Raw genomic sequence first — 14,578 nt, 5'->3', positions numbered from 1 at the left:
TAATACCCTTTGTGAAGGTTCGGGTGAATATCTTCCGTTCACCTCTTTTATTTCATTTTTTGATAGTTCACAAAGTCTACGTCTTCAAAATTCGTATTTCAGTCTTTATTGATTGCTAATATATTCTGACTTACTTTAATCCAGCTTTATCTGTTCCGTCCCTTTATATCTTTTAAAGTAGGTATACCCCCTTTGAATTTTTATCCTACGCAAGACTTGGTATAAATTCTTCTTAGCTGAATAAACAGATTCAGTCGGGGTCTGGTCCATTACCTCCTAGTTTATTTCTCTTAAAGATTTAGATCATTCTTCCTTGGAATACTGAGAAACGAATGTGATAGATGCTGGACAGAAATCCTTTCGCCATCTGTTACTTAACTAAATATATCACCCTTTCAATCCTTGTTTTAGTGTGTCTAATTTAAATTAGAAACAAAACAAGGAGCCATGGTCTTTCAGACTGTACTTGGTATCTTTGGTAACCCAGTAAATGTTTACTAATTAGAAAACCAAACAAGCTAGGCAGTTTAGGTCTAAGTATCTTTGACCATGAATCTTGAAGTAACTATGGGTATGCTTATTTTCATTTATTGGAAAATTTAAAGCTATTGTATATACCTTTAAATGCCAATCTATGTGCTACTTTAAGCTTTAAGATAGTACAAGAGTGGTAAATTAAATGGATTTATGGAACAATACCCGTACATAATATAATCCATCTTGAAAATGTATCAACGTGTTAACATTGCAGCACAGATGGAGCACTGGCTTGAAAGTTTTGAGTAAAGAAGTTGTGCAGAATGAGAATGGCCTTGTACTCTGTACAGTTATATTTTCCATAGATGCATTTTTCTGCTTCCTGAAAATTAGAGGGATTTTCTACTCTTTACTAGGCTAAAATAAATATATTAAGAAAAAATACCTATTGAACATCTCTACCTGGATCCTCACAGACACCTCGAACACCCTGTCCAAGATGGAATTTATCTTTCCTTTAAAGCGTGCCTCTTTTATTCACCCAGACCCAAGTCAGAAATCTAGGATTCTTCCCAGGCATCCTCCTTTCTGTCACTTGCAATTCATAATTAACCACCAATTCCTATTTATTATACCCCCTAAATATCCCTGTGCTCTCTCTTCTATTTCCTCTTCTACCTTTACGACAGTGTTTCAACTTTGGCTGCCTATTAGAATCCTACTGGGAGCTTTAAAAAATTTTTGATGCTGTGCTGCACCCAGCAATTAAATCAATCTCTGAAAGTGGTGCTTAGGCATCAGTTGTTTTTAAAACTCCACTGGTGTTTCCAATGCACGGCTAAGGTTGAAAACTGCTGCTAGGGTCTTCTCATTTCTCACTGTATTACTGCAAAAGCCTAATTGGCCCCTGATGCCTTAATTTTTGGCAGCCTTCCCCCTACTCTCTTCTAATTCATTCAACATTGGATTCAATAAATATTTGAGAGCCTACTATGTTGAAGGAGGGAGGTGTGTTTGCTGTTATAGGCACTGAGAATAAGCAATGAAAAGAATGCTGTGTATCTGCTCTCATGGAGCTTACATTGGGGAAAACAAAGAAAACGAAGTAGGTTTACCAGAGTAACAATAGAAACTAGGGAGGCTGTTACTTTAGTTTGGTCTCTCAAAGTAAATTCAACTCCTCTGATATTTAAGCTGGGTTCTACAAGACAAGAAAGAGGCAAACAAGTTAAGAGGTAGGGAAGGGAGAGGGAACAGCAAGTGCAAAGGTCCTAGCAAAAAGAACTTGTCAAGTTCAAGGCAACTAGAGGTTGAAACATAGTGCGTAAGAGAGAGGGGAGTATAACATGGAGGTTAGAGAGGTAGGAGGGAGCCAGATTAAGACCATTTAGGTCATGGTAAGGAGAATTCCTAGTGATTGGTATGGTGTGTAATGAGACAATAGATTTTTAAGCAATTACATATGATTTACCTTTGAAAAGGATCACACTGGCTGCTGTGTGGATCAGATTGTGGCACAGCAAGAGTAGAAGTAGGGAGGCCAGTTAGGAGGCTAATGCAAGAACCCACTAAAGAACTCATAATTCTTTGAACGAAGGTGAAGACTGTGGAGACAGAAGTGAATGGTTTGAATTAGTTTTAGAGATCTAAACAGTAAGACTTGCATTGATGCAGGGAATGGAGTAAAAGTGGGAAGCAAGAGAAAGAACAATGGTGTTACAATAATAGCTACTCTTTGTTGAGTACAAACTAAATGACGCACTGTTCTAAGCACTTTTAAGTAGTAAGCTACTTAATTATCATGAGTGCCCCAAGTTAAGTGCTGTTATTATCCCATTAATAAATTAGGACCTAGGCTCCAGAGGTTAAGTAATCTTCTCAAAGTTACATAGCTAGTAAGTGGTAGGGCTGGGATTTGGACCATCCAGGCAGTCTGGTTCCAGAGCTCATATGCTTCTCTCCCCCCACCCTAGCCACCTCTGTTAGTGTCACAGTATATGTGAAAATTTCTTTGGCTAAAAACTAAGCTGCTTGTGTACCCCAAATCCTCCCTCCTTTTTCCCTTCTGCAGGGAAAATGAAAAGTGAATGGTCAGGATCCCTCAGATGTTCGGAATCTTGTTGAGCATTTGATGTCAATATGGAACTATGCACATGTGTACAGGTGTCTCTTGGTTGTTTGATGTAGTTGTGTATGTGCACCTGGGACTTAAGTATAAAGGACGAGTGGCTCTGATCCATAGTGCCCTCAGGATGCTCTGGGAGGCTACTAGGGTGGCTGCTACTAGCTACCTGAGTTTGCATCTGAATAAAGCCTGTTAATTTTTACTCACAGCTCCCAGGATCTTTTCCTACCTAGCCTGTGGACCTGTGGGTGAGGGGTTTGTGACCAGTCTGTACAACAGGTTTGGAGGGTCTGTGAGCCCTAGCCCTAGCAATATTCCTTTCTCTCCCTCTCTCTCTCTCCCTTTCACACACACATTTAACTTTCTTTGTGGGTGCTACTTAATTTGTAGGTGCTACTCTGCCTAGGATGCCTCTTCCCTTCTCTGCCTGACTCAGTTTATCAACCTTCACTGGTTCTTACAGGCTAAGTTAAGCCCATCTTCTCTGGCTCCACAGCCACCCTGTTCTTGGTTCTGTACCTTTCTGTATAAACCACTGCATTATTATTTGTAGGTCTTTCCCACTAAACCTTGAAGTCTGGGAGCTTAATGCCTGACACAAAAGGGAGAGAAGAAGGAAGCAAGCAAAGATGTCTAGCTATGCCTTCCCTAGGGTTTGAGAGATGCAAATATGGTAAAGCCTTGTCCCTACCCTCAAGCAGTTCATAGACTTTGCAGAGAAAGAGACATGTAGAAAATCACTCTAATACATAGGGCCAACAGTGTGATATAAACAACATTATAGAAGCACTGGGGGTAGGGTGCCATTAATTCTGCCTGAAGACATTGGAGGCAAGAAGCCTCAGGTTGTTTCACTGGGGGGAAAAATGCAACTAGGATTGGGAGATTGGGGGCTTTATTCTCCACCATCATTTAACGTAGCTTGGGGGGGCAGTTTTGGGCCTTGTTCAGGAAGACTTGCGAGATTCTCAGTTGATAGAATTGATCACTGGAATGTGCTACTTCTTGACCTCTCATCCTTATTTGTCCTTGTATGACTAAATATACTGGTTTCCAAATTGGTTCAATTCTGTTCCCAGCAGGGTCATAGAAATTTATTATACAGTTGCCTCCACTTTCTCATCTATGAGGTTTCAGAGCTTCACTTCTAGCTGTAGGCCCCTGGGAAAGTGTCTGAGCTTGTGACCCACAATACTGGGACCAGTGCGTAGGGTTGTGTCCTGTGTTACTAGAGGGAGTGCCATGGACTTAGACTATACTGTGCCCACTGCGCTGTGGCTATGCATCACAGTGACCCTGCTCAACCTGCCCAAACATAAAATGGGGGTAAAGATAGTACCTATCACATTAGGTTGTTCTCAGGACTAAATGAGTAAATGTAGATAAGGTGCTTAGGCTTGGCACACAGTAAATCTTTGACAAATGTTAACTACTTTTACTAGGCAATGGTAAGCTCGCTAGAGTGGGGGTTATTCCATCTGGAATTTTAAAATAGGGTCATCTGTGTCCCTGTTGGGGTGATTCTTCTAATTGTTAGGATTATATAAGGCACCTGGGGAGGAGGGGCCTTTTCTCTTCCAAATTGAGAACCTTGATGGAAAAGTCCTTCAGGTGGCCGAAAACCGAGCTTCTCTGATCATCCACCTATCCTTCCCAGCCCTACCCCATCTCCCTGCCCCACCTCCCACAGGGGAGAACCAGCCCTATGTTATTCAGGCTGGCCCAAGGTGCTCTTTCTTGTGGGAAGGTTAGGCTCCCTGAAGGGCTATTTAAGCAGCCTTGGGGGTGGTATTTCTCAAAGTGTAAGCTAGAAATATCACTAGAATCACCTGGAATGCATGTTAAACTAGATTCCTGGGTTCCATCTCAGACTAACAATTATCCGTAGGTTGGGATCCTGGAATCTAGTTTTTAATAAGCTCTCCAGGTAACTCATATGACATGTTTGAGAAACAATTTAACAGCTTCAGCCATTATGATAATATCCCAATTTCAAGGAGTTTTCTTTCACTGGATCTCTTGTCGGGCCCTTTGACAGAGTGCTGGAAGGAAGAAAGCTGTTTCTTTTAATGGGACCCATGCAATAACCTACAACCTGATTTATTACCCCTCCCACCCATTCTCCAGACATCTCCCCTAACCTTTTCTTGGTGGAGACTGGATTCTCAGGCCACCATTCCCAATTGCTTACTCCAGCCTTTCTTGATTACCTTCCCTGTGGCTTACTCACAGCAAACCCACCCCATCCTAGTAACCTGGGCCAGAAGGCTCTAGAGTCTTTTCTACAACTAGAGCTGGTTTGACTCACTTCATGCTGGGCAGGACATTTGGCTCACTAAGTCCACGGTGGTGGATTGCACCAGGAGCAGGACATCAGTGGGTGATGAGCAATGACCTAGAGTGACCATATGTCCAGTTTGTTCAGGGAAGTCTTGGCTTATGCCTGTGTAGGGACTTAATTATTAATAGTACCCCTGTTCACTCTCAAAGTGTCCTGGGTCAGACAATCAATTACATGATCATCCTGGTAAGGAGTCTCATGTCAAGGCCAACCGTTGCAATGTTTTAGCCCCTGAATTTTGCTTAAACCAGCCCCTTCCTGGTCTTTCCAGCACCCAGTCCCCTGCCATAGGTCCTTCCTCCCCTCAGATTTCCTTAATGAATTCACTTTGGTATGACAGTTTGGGCCTACATTAAGGGATTTATAGGAAAGAGCCATGAAACTTGTTGCTATATTTACTGTCTCTGACAATATCTGGAAACTACCAGTATTTTTCTTTGGTTTTAGCACCTGGTGTGGTTGTTTCTCCTGTTTATTATCCTGATTTGTTTTTGTCTTCTGGATACCTAATTGTGGAACTGACGGTATTTCCCTTGGCTGTGAGAAAACTTAGAGCCATATATGTGGTCTCCTTCCGGCCTGTGTATAAGATTTAAAAGGATGTACTTTATAAACTTAACTCACTCCTAGCTTAAATCCTCTGTTCCCATTTCCTCACTAACTTTGGATTGAATTTTTCTGGTGCTATATTATATGTATTTGTAACCCATCTTTTATCATTTTTGAAACAAGGCAGATATACTTATATAAATGAAAGGGATTATATTTAATTGTATACAAAGAATAATCTCACAAAATGTAATCTTAAATGAATAGTGCTTTAAGTAATGCTGGCTTTAACATTCTTCAACTACATTATTGTTTAGAGAGTGGAAAGATTCCAAACACAAGCAAACAAACGAGATTAGATTAAAATTTTCAAATTGGAACATTTTTAGATATGATCCAGAACCTTGATACTAAATAATGTAATGAAGAGCACTAACTACTGGAATTGCATAGCCTAATTCAGAGGTGTTTACATTCACTGTGAAATCCTCCACTGTTGGAGATGAAGAAAGGAAGAAGAAGAAGGATGGTTGTGGGGCTCAGATTTGGGAACGCACAGTCCAGGTGATAATGATGACTCAGGAGGAGGAGTCTTTGCCAGAAACATGCGGCCTGGACCAGTCTCCAGGCAACTGTTTTTTCTGCTGTCCTTGATAACGTTGTGGGGGATCTGGGCACCTTGTGGTTTTCAGCTAATGTAAAGCTGAATAAAGAGATTCACCATAATCAAACTACTCAGAATATATATCACAACCAGTTTATTTTGGAGGACACACTGATTTTACAAGACTCAAAGATAGATATTCCATGGATGGTTTACTGAGTTACTTTAGGGATAAAATGGGTATCTAGTTAAATATGCTTCAGAAAAATGTTAACCTAAAATTTTTGAGATCATGCTGTAAATGATGATTCATGCTCTTTTCCAGCATGAATATACCTATTATTTTATTTTCCTTAGGATGGAATTTTTTTTTAAAATACAAACACTTTCAGAGAATACAGTAACAAACCCGTGTAGACCCTGTAAGATCAAATGTTAACTTTTCTCATATTTGGATTATTTTTTAAAGCAAAAGAAACGAGATGTTATAAATACAGTTGAAGCCTACTTTGCATCTTCCTCTAGCCTCATATTCTTCCTCCCTGAGATAACTGTTATCCTGAAAGTTTTACCTACCCAGTTCACATTTTTATATTTTTACTGCATAAGGACATATTCATAAATAACATATTCTATCATTTTATGTTTTAAACATAGTTTTTTTTTTTTTTGATCATGCTTTTGGTGTCATATCTCAGAACTCTTTGCCCAACCAAAGTCACAAAGATTCTCTCTGACATTTTCACTTATCAGTTTTATGGTTTCAGCTCTTACCATTAGGTCTACGATCCATTTTTCTTTAATTTTTTTTTCTTGGTGGCTGGCTGGTACAGGAATCTGAACACTTGACCTTAGTGTTAATAAACATAGTTTTACTAAACAAAATTTTTACCTAAATGATTTTGTACTGAATGTATCATTCTACAGCCTTTTTAAAAACAAACAAACAAAAAAACCAACATTGTTTCCAAGATCTACCCATGTTGATATAGGGACATCTAGTTCATTCATTTTAACTACTATATAAATGAGCATTCTTACATATGTCTCTATACATGCAGGAGAGTTTCTCTATGGTATATACCAAGAAGCAGAATTACTGAAGAAACCCTTTTAAAAGTTGAAAAATACTATACGCCCCCCCACCCCCCGATTGTACTCTTAGGTATTAGATTCACTTGGTGAAAAAATGATGTGTGCATTTGGATTTTCAGAGCTCTTCCAGCAAAGGGTCTAAAATAATTAATACAAGGAGGTGAATGCCCATACACCAAGGTCCTTTAGGCCTATTTTTATAATGAGGGTAATAAAAGTACCTTCTTCATAGTGTTTCTGTGAGGATTAGATGAAGTAATAAATATAAAACATCTATCTCAGTGCCTGGCACTTAGTAATAGCTCAGTAAATATTAGCTGTTATGAATAGTGTTATTTTAAGATGAGTAAATATTGGATTCAACGGCTTTTGTTTGAAGGTAGTGTATCATAGAAACTTTTTAAGGAAGAAAGAAAACAATTCCTCCCTGTAATATCATTTGAAAGTTTTACCTTTATGTTTTCCTTTTCCTCTCAAATTGTGTTTAATATTTTTGGCAGAATCTCAGCACTTAGGCAGTGAGGAGATACGAGGCATTTAAGCAGGGCGAAAACAGAGAAAGACAGTTGAGTAGAAAGTAACCCCTGCTGGAACTGAACAGCCTGTTTTTACAGGATGACCATCGTTTACCCTTCTTTTCTGCCATCTGTTCTGTTCAATGGAATTGTCATGTTAGCTCCATGTATGCTAGCCAGGAAACTCATCAGCAATTACCAAAAGTAATTCTGTTTCTAACAAGGTTCCAATTTTTAAAAAACCCCATCTACCTTTGCCAGGGGAATCCCATTAGAAATGTATTAGGGGAAGATGTATTTAAACAGTTGTTATTTCCTAGCAAATGTCAGAACCCAAAAAGGCTAATTGAAAGTTTATGTGATATAAAAAGATAGGCAGAAGATGACATGTAACACCTTGAAGGCATCAACTGATATTTAGGGCTAAAGGGGAGAATTTAGTACCTGTTTTAACTTGTTGAAGTTCATACTTGGGAGTTGTCAAAAAACATCACAAGTTTGGAGTTAAAACGACTGTGCCAAGGCAGCATTAATCAATGATCAAAGAGAATAAGATTTTAAAATAGTTGGATAACTCAGCAAGGGAGAAAAATATCTGAAGTCTCAAGGCCAGAGATCTGTATTCAATTTTAAATTGTTTCTAAGAGTTTAATATCCTGTGATAAAAGCAAAACTTTGTACAATGTATCCCAAGGATATAAGGGGGAAACTGAACAATTACTACAGAGCTGTGATTTTGAGACGGCTTTATTCAAATAAAAATTCCCACACAGTAAAGTTGCTAGTATAATTTATTTTTTTTACCAAGAAGAGGAGGATGCCCAATCTAGATTTTGTATAACGTTAGTTCTATGTATCACATGAGCTCTTTTAATTATCTTCTCTCTGTTTCAGTGCTGAATAGAAGAGAAATAATTTAGTAGCAAGCTTTAGGGATTTAGAAACAATACTTGAGACTGTCTATTTTCAGAAGTACAAATCTCAGTACAATCAAATTCAAGGATTTGGATGACTAAAGTAGATGGTTAATCACAAAGAAGTATTTCTTTTGTGTCCACCTTAATATTTTACTGATTTATTGACCCAACAGGAAAACAAATGTGGAATTTTTCTTTTCCTTTAAAATGACCAATACATTCCCTTGAAATATTAAATTTTGAAGATGAGAAATCTGGAGGAGAGTGGAAGTTTCTTTCATTCTCTTCTCCCTTCAATACCTACTTCCACTTTATCCGCATCTGTCAATGAGTCACTGTTTTCTCTTAGGCTTCTGATGTACCTTTGCATTGATTTTTCACAAACTGAGAATTTTCAAACTGAGAAACCTAAATATATGAGTCTATGTGTTTGCAGCAAGAAAATTCAAGACAAACAGAACCTCTTAAGATATTTCAACAAGAGCTGACAGAAAAATTAATTCAAAGGATTCATTTTTTAATAGAAAATACTAAAAGGGGAAATACACTTAATACTGAAGGCAGAGAACTTAAAAGCCTCAAGGGGCTTAGAAGGGGATTTGACTTTTGGATTTTCCAAAGAGGCAAACACACAGTAATTCTGGACCTCCCTCTATGGTGCCTGCTAATTTGTCCCTTTGTTTGATCTGGCCAGTCCCATGGTCTCTGACCTTGGTCAGATTGTTTTATCTCTATGCCCTTTCAGTAAACTGATCTCTGGGCAAGGTGTTTGGACTTTGTCAATACCCAGGAATTTGGTTCTAGTTCTCTGCCCTCTGCAATTCCAAACCACCAGCCCACCCCCTTCCCCTGGGTCCTCAAGCCCAGTCTGTATTACAGATCTTGGCCCCATCACACAACACAAATAATTGAACACAACTAACTGGAAGATTTTCTAATCATTTTTATCAACCCCAATATTGCAAAAAATATCTGTGGATGTTTATGGATGAGATATATAATTGTGTGTGAACATTTATTATACACACACATTCACATATTTGTATACATTTATCCAAACACAAAAATCTGAATAGCTCATAATTTTAATAGATATAACACATGTCAAACATGTCCTTAACTTGGTTCCTTCCATCTCTCCTTCCTTTTTTATTCATTTACTTAACACACTAGGCTACAAGAGAAAAACCAGACACAGTTCCTGTCTGAACACTCACAGAATTGAGTTGGACGCTTAGCCTGTTATAAATCTATATACAACAAAACTATGCTGTACTTGTGTTTTAAGCTCTTTGCCTAAAGCCCGCAGAAGCACCTGTAATGTCATAACCTGGCCAGTCTACCGCAGCTCTCAGTCTGGCTCCACCCTTGACCCCATTTCCAGCCTGGCCTCCATCGCCCTCGCACATGTGTGAGATTCTCTTACCCCTTTTCCATTCCGCTCTGCTGGTCATGCCGGTTCTCATCCATCTGCTTTTTCTGTTCTTGCTTCTAAACTTCAGAAAAGTGCTGATTCAATTCTCTTTAAATGAATATCACCAACTGCAGATTAGCAACACCATTATTCATTTATTTTTGACTCCAGAGCACAGTTCCTAACATAACTATTCCTAGCGTTTTCTACCCATCATCCTACATGCCCACACTTTCTTATTCATTTTGTTCAATAAATGATGGAGAATCTACAATATGCCATACCCTGTGCTAGGCAGTGGATATTACAGCAGGGAAAAACAGATCCCCCCTTGCCCTAACAGATCTTACAGTCTAGTGAGGGAAACAGAGGTAGCCCGTCCCTTGCTTCCTGCTTTGCCGAGGACATCAGTAAAGGGGGAAGCACAAAGCCTCATCTGCCCTTTCCCCACACCATCTCTCTCTGCCTCCTCTTCAAGTCCCTCTATCTTTCCTCGCGTTTTAGAGGAAGAGTCAGTCTTATTTTCTTCGCAATGAAACTTTGAAGTTATTTCCTTCCTTCCCTTTTCCAAGATTTTACTTCTTATGGTTCTCAATACTGCATTTTTTATTCTGAAATAAGTGATATTTATCTTAAACCTTTTAAACAGTCTTCAAACACAAAACTCTACTTTGACTCTCTTTGGTAAAAGGACTGCTGAGTACATTTACTAATATCTTCAGATTCAGAATTGGCACTTTCTTTGAGTGCTATCTTACATTTTTTTCCTTTTGAAATTTGTGTTCTGTCCCAAAGTATATTGACATCCTTGGATCTGATCTAAACATTCTGATGAACAGTTCCTCAGCAGATATGTCAACATTACTTCTTTTTAAATAATTTTATTTAGACTGTGTTCCAGGTACTTTCTATTTTGTTATGAAAAAGTCCCACACCTCTAGGTTCGGTTTTTCTGTTTTAATTTTAGCCTAGCTAACATGTAAAGAAAAACTGTTTCCATTTTCTAGCCTACTAATTTTAAATTTGTAAGGAAGAGTGTTTCAGTATCTAGGAAATCTTATAAAAATGTCCTGTTAGATTTAGCAATTAGTTCTTGTACACAACTTACTGCATTGATTCCTGAAAAGCTCTCTTATAGGTGATGTCATGCACGACCTTAATGTGGTCATAGCCTGGGAAATCCTGAGTGGATGGTCCTTCAGTTCCAGAGTCTTATTTTTCAGTAAGAGGGTGTTAGAAATTTCCCCTTAGGAAAACATCTGGTTCCTCTTTTGAAAATAATGCAAAAAGGGAATCCCAAAAAACAAGTTTGGAAAGGCAATGAGATCATTGCTGATGGTTCTGCTTTCCTGTTGCTCTTTGATAGATCTCGGATGTGGTTGCCTCACTGATGTCATCACGGATGCAACCAGTGCCATCTTGGATGTGGTCACATCATCTAAGATATGACTGATGTCATCATGGATGTGACTGGCACCATATGGAGTACAAAATGGCCACCAGTCTTTTACCCTACCTAGTTGTTTCTTCAAACAAAGAAAAGCCTCTACCTCATGGTTTCCCAGACAAAGGACCCTTCCCCTCCCACCTAGAGGTACCTCCCATCTTGACTACCTCACCCCTACCCATCACACCCACATCAATAGTTGACCTGATCCCACACACCAGCACTCCCTCCCCATCGCCGTCTGTGTTTTTCACGCCCAGCAACCCATATAAGCGTATGTACTCCTCCTAGCTGCCTGCCCTGCCATTTTGAGCACAGTCTGACAGGCTTTTCCTCCTTTAATAAAGCCTGAATGGTACCTGGCATTTTGACTCGTTTTCTTTCATTTTGGTGCTGAAACCCAGGAAGGGTCTTGGCCAGACCGTCAGCCAATCCCCTCTCTTGGGTTGATTGGCTCCCAGCCGCCCTTCCCAGACCTGCTGGACCAGGTGCCCTTGGGACTCTCTCACACTTCACCCTGCACACTTCACCACACCCACTTTTCACATAAATTCCTGGTTATGCCCCAATGCCCTGCCCCTTTATTGGGGTGTGACATTCTCTCGAAGTTCAGGGCAACTTTATCCTTATATGATCGGACACCTTCCTTGCTGTTGTTGGCCCAAGCCCCCAGACCTGGACTCAGGGACTCCACCTTTCCCTTTTCCTCTAACCTGGTCAACCCAATTTTATGGGATACATCTTCACCCTCCATCGCCACTCATCCCTCCCCCATCCGTGTTCTTTTAAAAGACACTTCTCTTTTTCCTGACATACCTCAATACCCCAATTGCTGTCAATCATCTCATAGGGTTAAAGCCCATCATACATAAACTCCTTTCCTCCAACCTTTTGAGACCCACTCATTCACCATACAACATGCCCTTCCTCCCAGTGAAGAAGTCCAATGGCTCATACCACTTGGTTCAGGACCTCTGAGCCATTAATGCAGCCATTTTACCCAAAACCCCTGTCGTTCCCAATCCCTATGCCCTCCTATCCACCATTCCTACTATGACTCATTTCTTTTCAGTCCTTGACCTCAAAGATGCTTTCTTTTCTATTCCCCTTCACTCCTCCTGCCAAGACTTGTTCGCCTTCACGTGGACCAATCCCACCACACATTGATCCCAACAACTCACCTGGATGGTCCTGCCCCAAGGGTTTTGGGATAGCCCCCACTTCTTTGGCCAAGCCTTAGCTTGAGACTTATCTGAACTTCCACCCACCTCTAGCACTACACTACAATATGTAGATGAACTTCTCCTATGTAGCCCCTCATATGAGGACTCACAGGCCCACACTATTGCTCTCCTTAATTTTCTGGCCTCCAGGGGATATTGAGTGTCCCCTGGCAAGGCCCAAATTTCCTCCCCTTCAGTCACCTATTTGGGAGTCCACCTTACTCCCAGCACCAGAAAGATAACAGTAGATTGCAAGCGTCTAATTTCTGATGGTGAAATCCCTTCTTTCCTGGGACTTGCAGGATACTTTCTTTGCCTATGGATTCCCAATTTTGGCGTGCTAGCAAAGCCACTTTATGAGGCAGCCAAAGGGGATCTCGCCATTCCCTTAGATCCCACAAAGCCCATTCATTCTCTCTCCCAGTGATGAAAGGCTGCTCTCCTCACAGCCCTAGCTCTATCTCTCCCAAACCTGTCTTGTCCTTTTATTCTATATGTCACTGAGACCCAAGGATTGGCAGTTGGGGTTTTGGGATAAGAGGCAGGAGATATTTTCTCCCTGGTTGCATACCTCTCAATACAACTAGACACCACAGCCCGGGGATAGACCCCTTGCTTATGGGCCTTGGTGGCAGCTGCCCTTCTAGCACAAGAAAGCCCTAAATTAACTTTTGGACAAGAAACAGTTATTTGTTCCCCCCATCATCTTCAAGACCTTGTCAGTCATAAGACAATGTCAATTCTCTCTCCCTCCCATCAACAACTCATCCACCTTACTTTCACTGAAAATTCTCAGTTTTCCTTTAAACCTTGCCCTCCCTTGAACCCAGCTGCTCTCATCCCAAGGCACTCTCAACCTATGGAGGCCCTAAATTTTTTCCTCGATCCCTTTCCACACATCTCACAACACCCCATTACAGAGCCCCAACACACATGACTCATAGATGGGAGCACCACCTCTGCACCAGCCCCCTGGGTGGGATATGCCATAGTAAGCTTAACACAAACCATCGAGGCTGCTCCCCTTCCTCCTAACACCACCTGAGGGCAGAACTTGTTGCCCTCACCTGCGCTCTCACCCTGGCCAATGATAAACAAGTCAATATATACACGGATTTTAAATATGCCTACCACATCTTACATTCTTGAGCTGCTATATGGAAGGAGAGAGGATTCGTGACTACCCAAGGAGGGCCCATAAAAAATGGACACCTCATCAGGACACTTCTCGAGGCTGCCCTGCTTCCAAAGGAGGTCAGAGTTATACACTGCAGGGGACACCAGGCCTCCATAGCTCAGGGTAACAAACGAGCAGAACTTACTGCAAAACAGGTTGCTCAATCATCAGACCCCCACACTTCCTTCACCCAGGTTCTTCTTATGACCCCTATGCCTTCACCGCAGTACACCCCTCAAGAGGTACACTGCCTCCTAGAACTGGGGGCACAAAAGAAAGATGGCTGGTGTGTTATTTCTGTTTGTTATGTTCTCCCTGAGATACAAGCAAAACAAATCCTCTTAGATTTCCATAATACTATCCACATAGGCCATGAACCCCTGTCACACCTCCTTCAGCTTTTATACTATTATCCCCACATGACCAAATTACTTAAACAAATCACCAAAAACTGCTCATTTGTTCCCATTGCTCCAACCAGGGTGGCCTCCAGATCTGAACCTTTCCCACCCATCAGGCTAGAGGCTGCACTACCGGCCAAGATAGGCAAATTGATTTTATGCACATGCCTCCCCATAAGAAAATGTGCTACCTCTTAACTTTAATAGATACCTTCACAGGATGTGTAGAAGCTTTCCCTTCCATTTCAGAGGACACAGCCACAGTGACATGAGCTCTCACCTAAGAAATCATC

Source organism: Cynocephalus volans, chromosome 15 (assembly GCF_027409185.1).
Source record: "Cynocephalus volans isolate mCynVol1 chromosome 15, mCynVol1.pri, whole genome shotgun sequence".
Taxonomy (NCBI): Eukaryota; Metazoa; Chordata; class Mammalia; order Dermoptera; family Cynocephalidae; genus Cynocephalus; species Cynocephalus volans.
Note: the sequence above shows the minus strand (reverse complement) of the source record.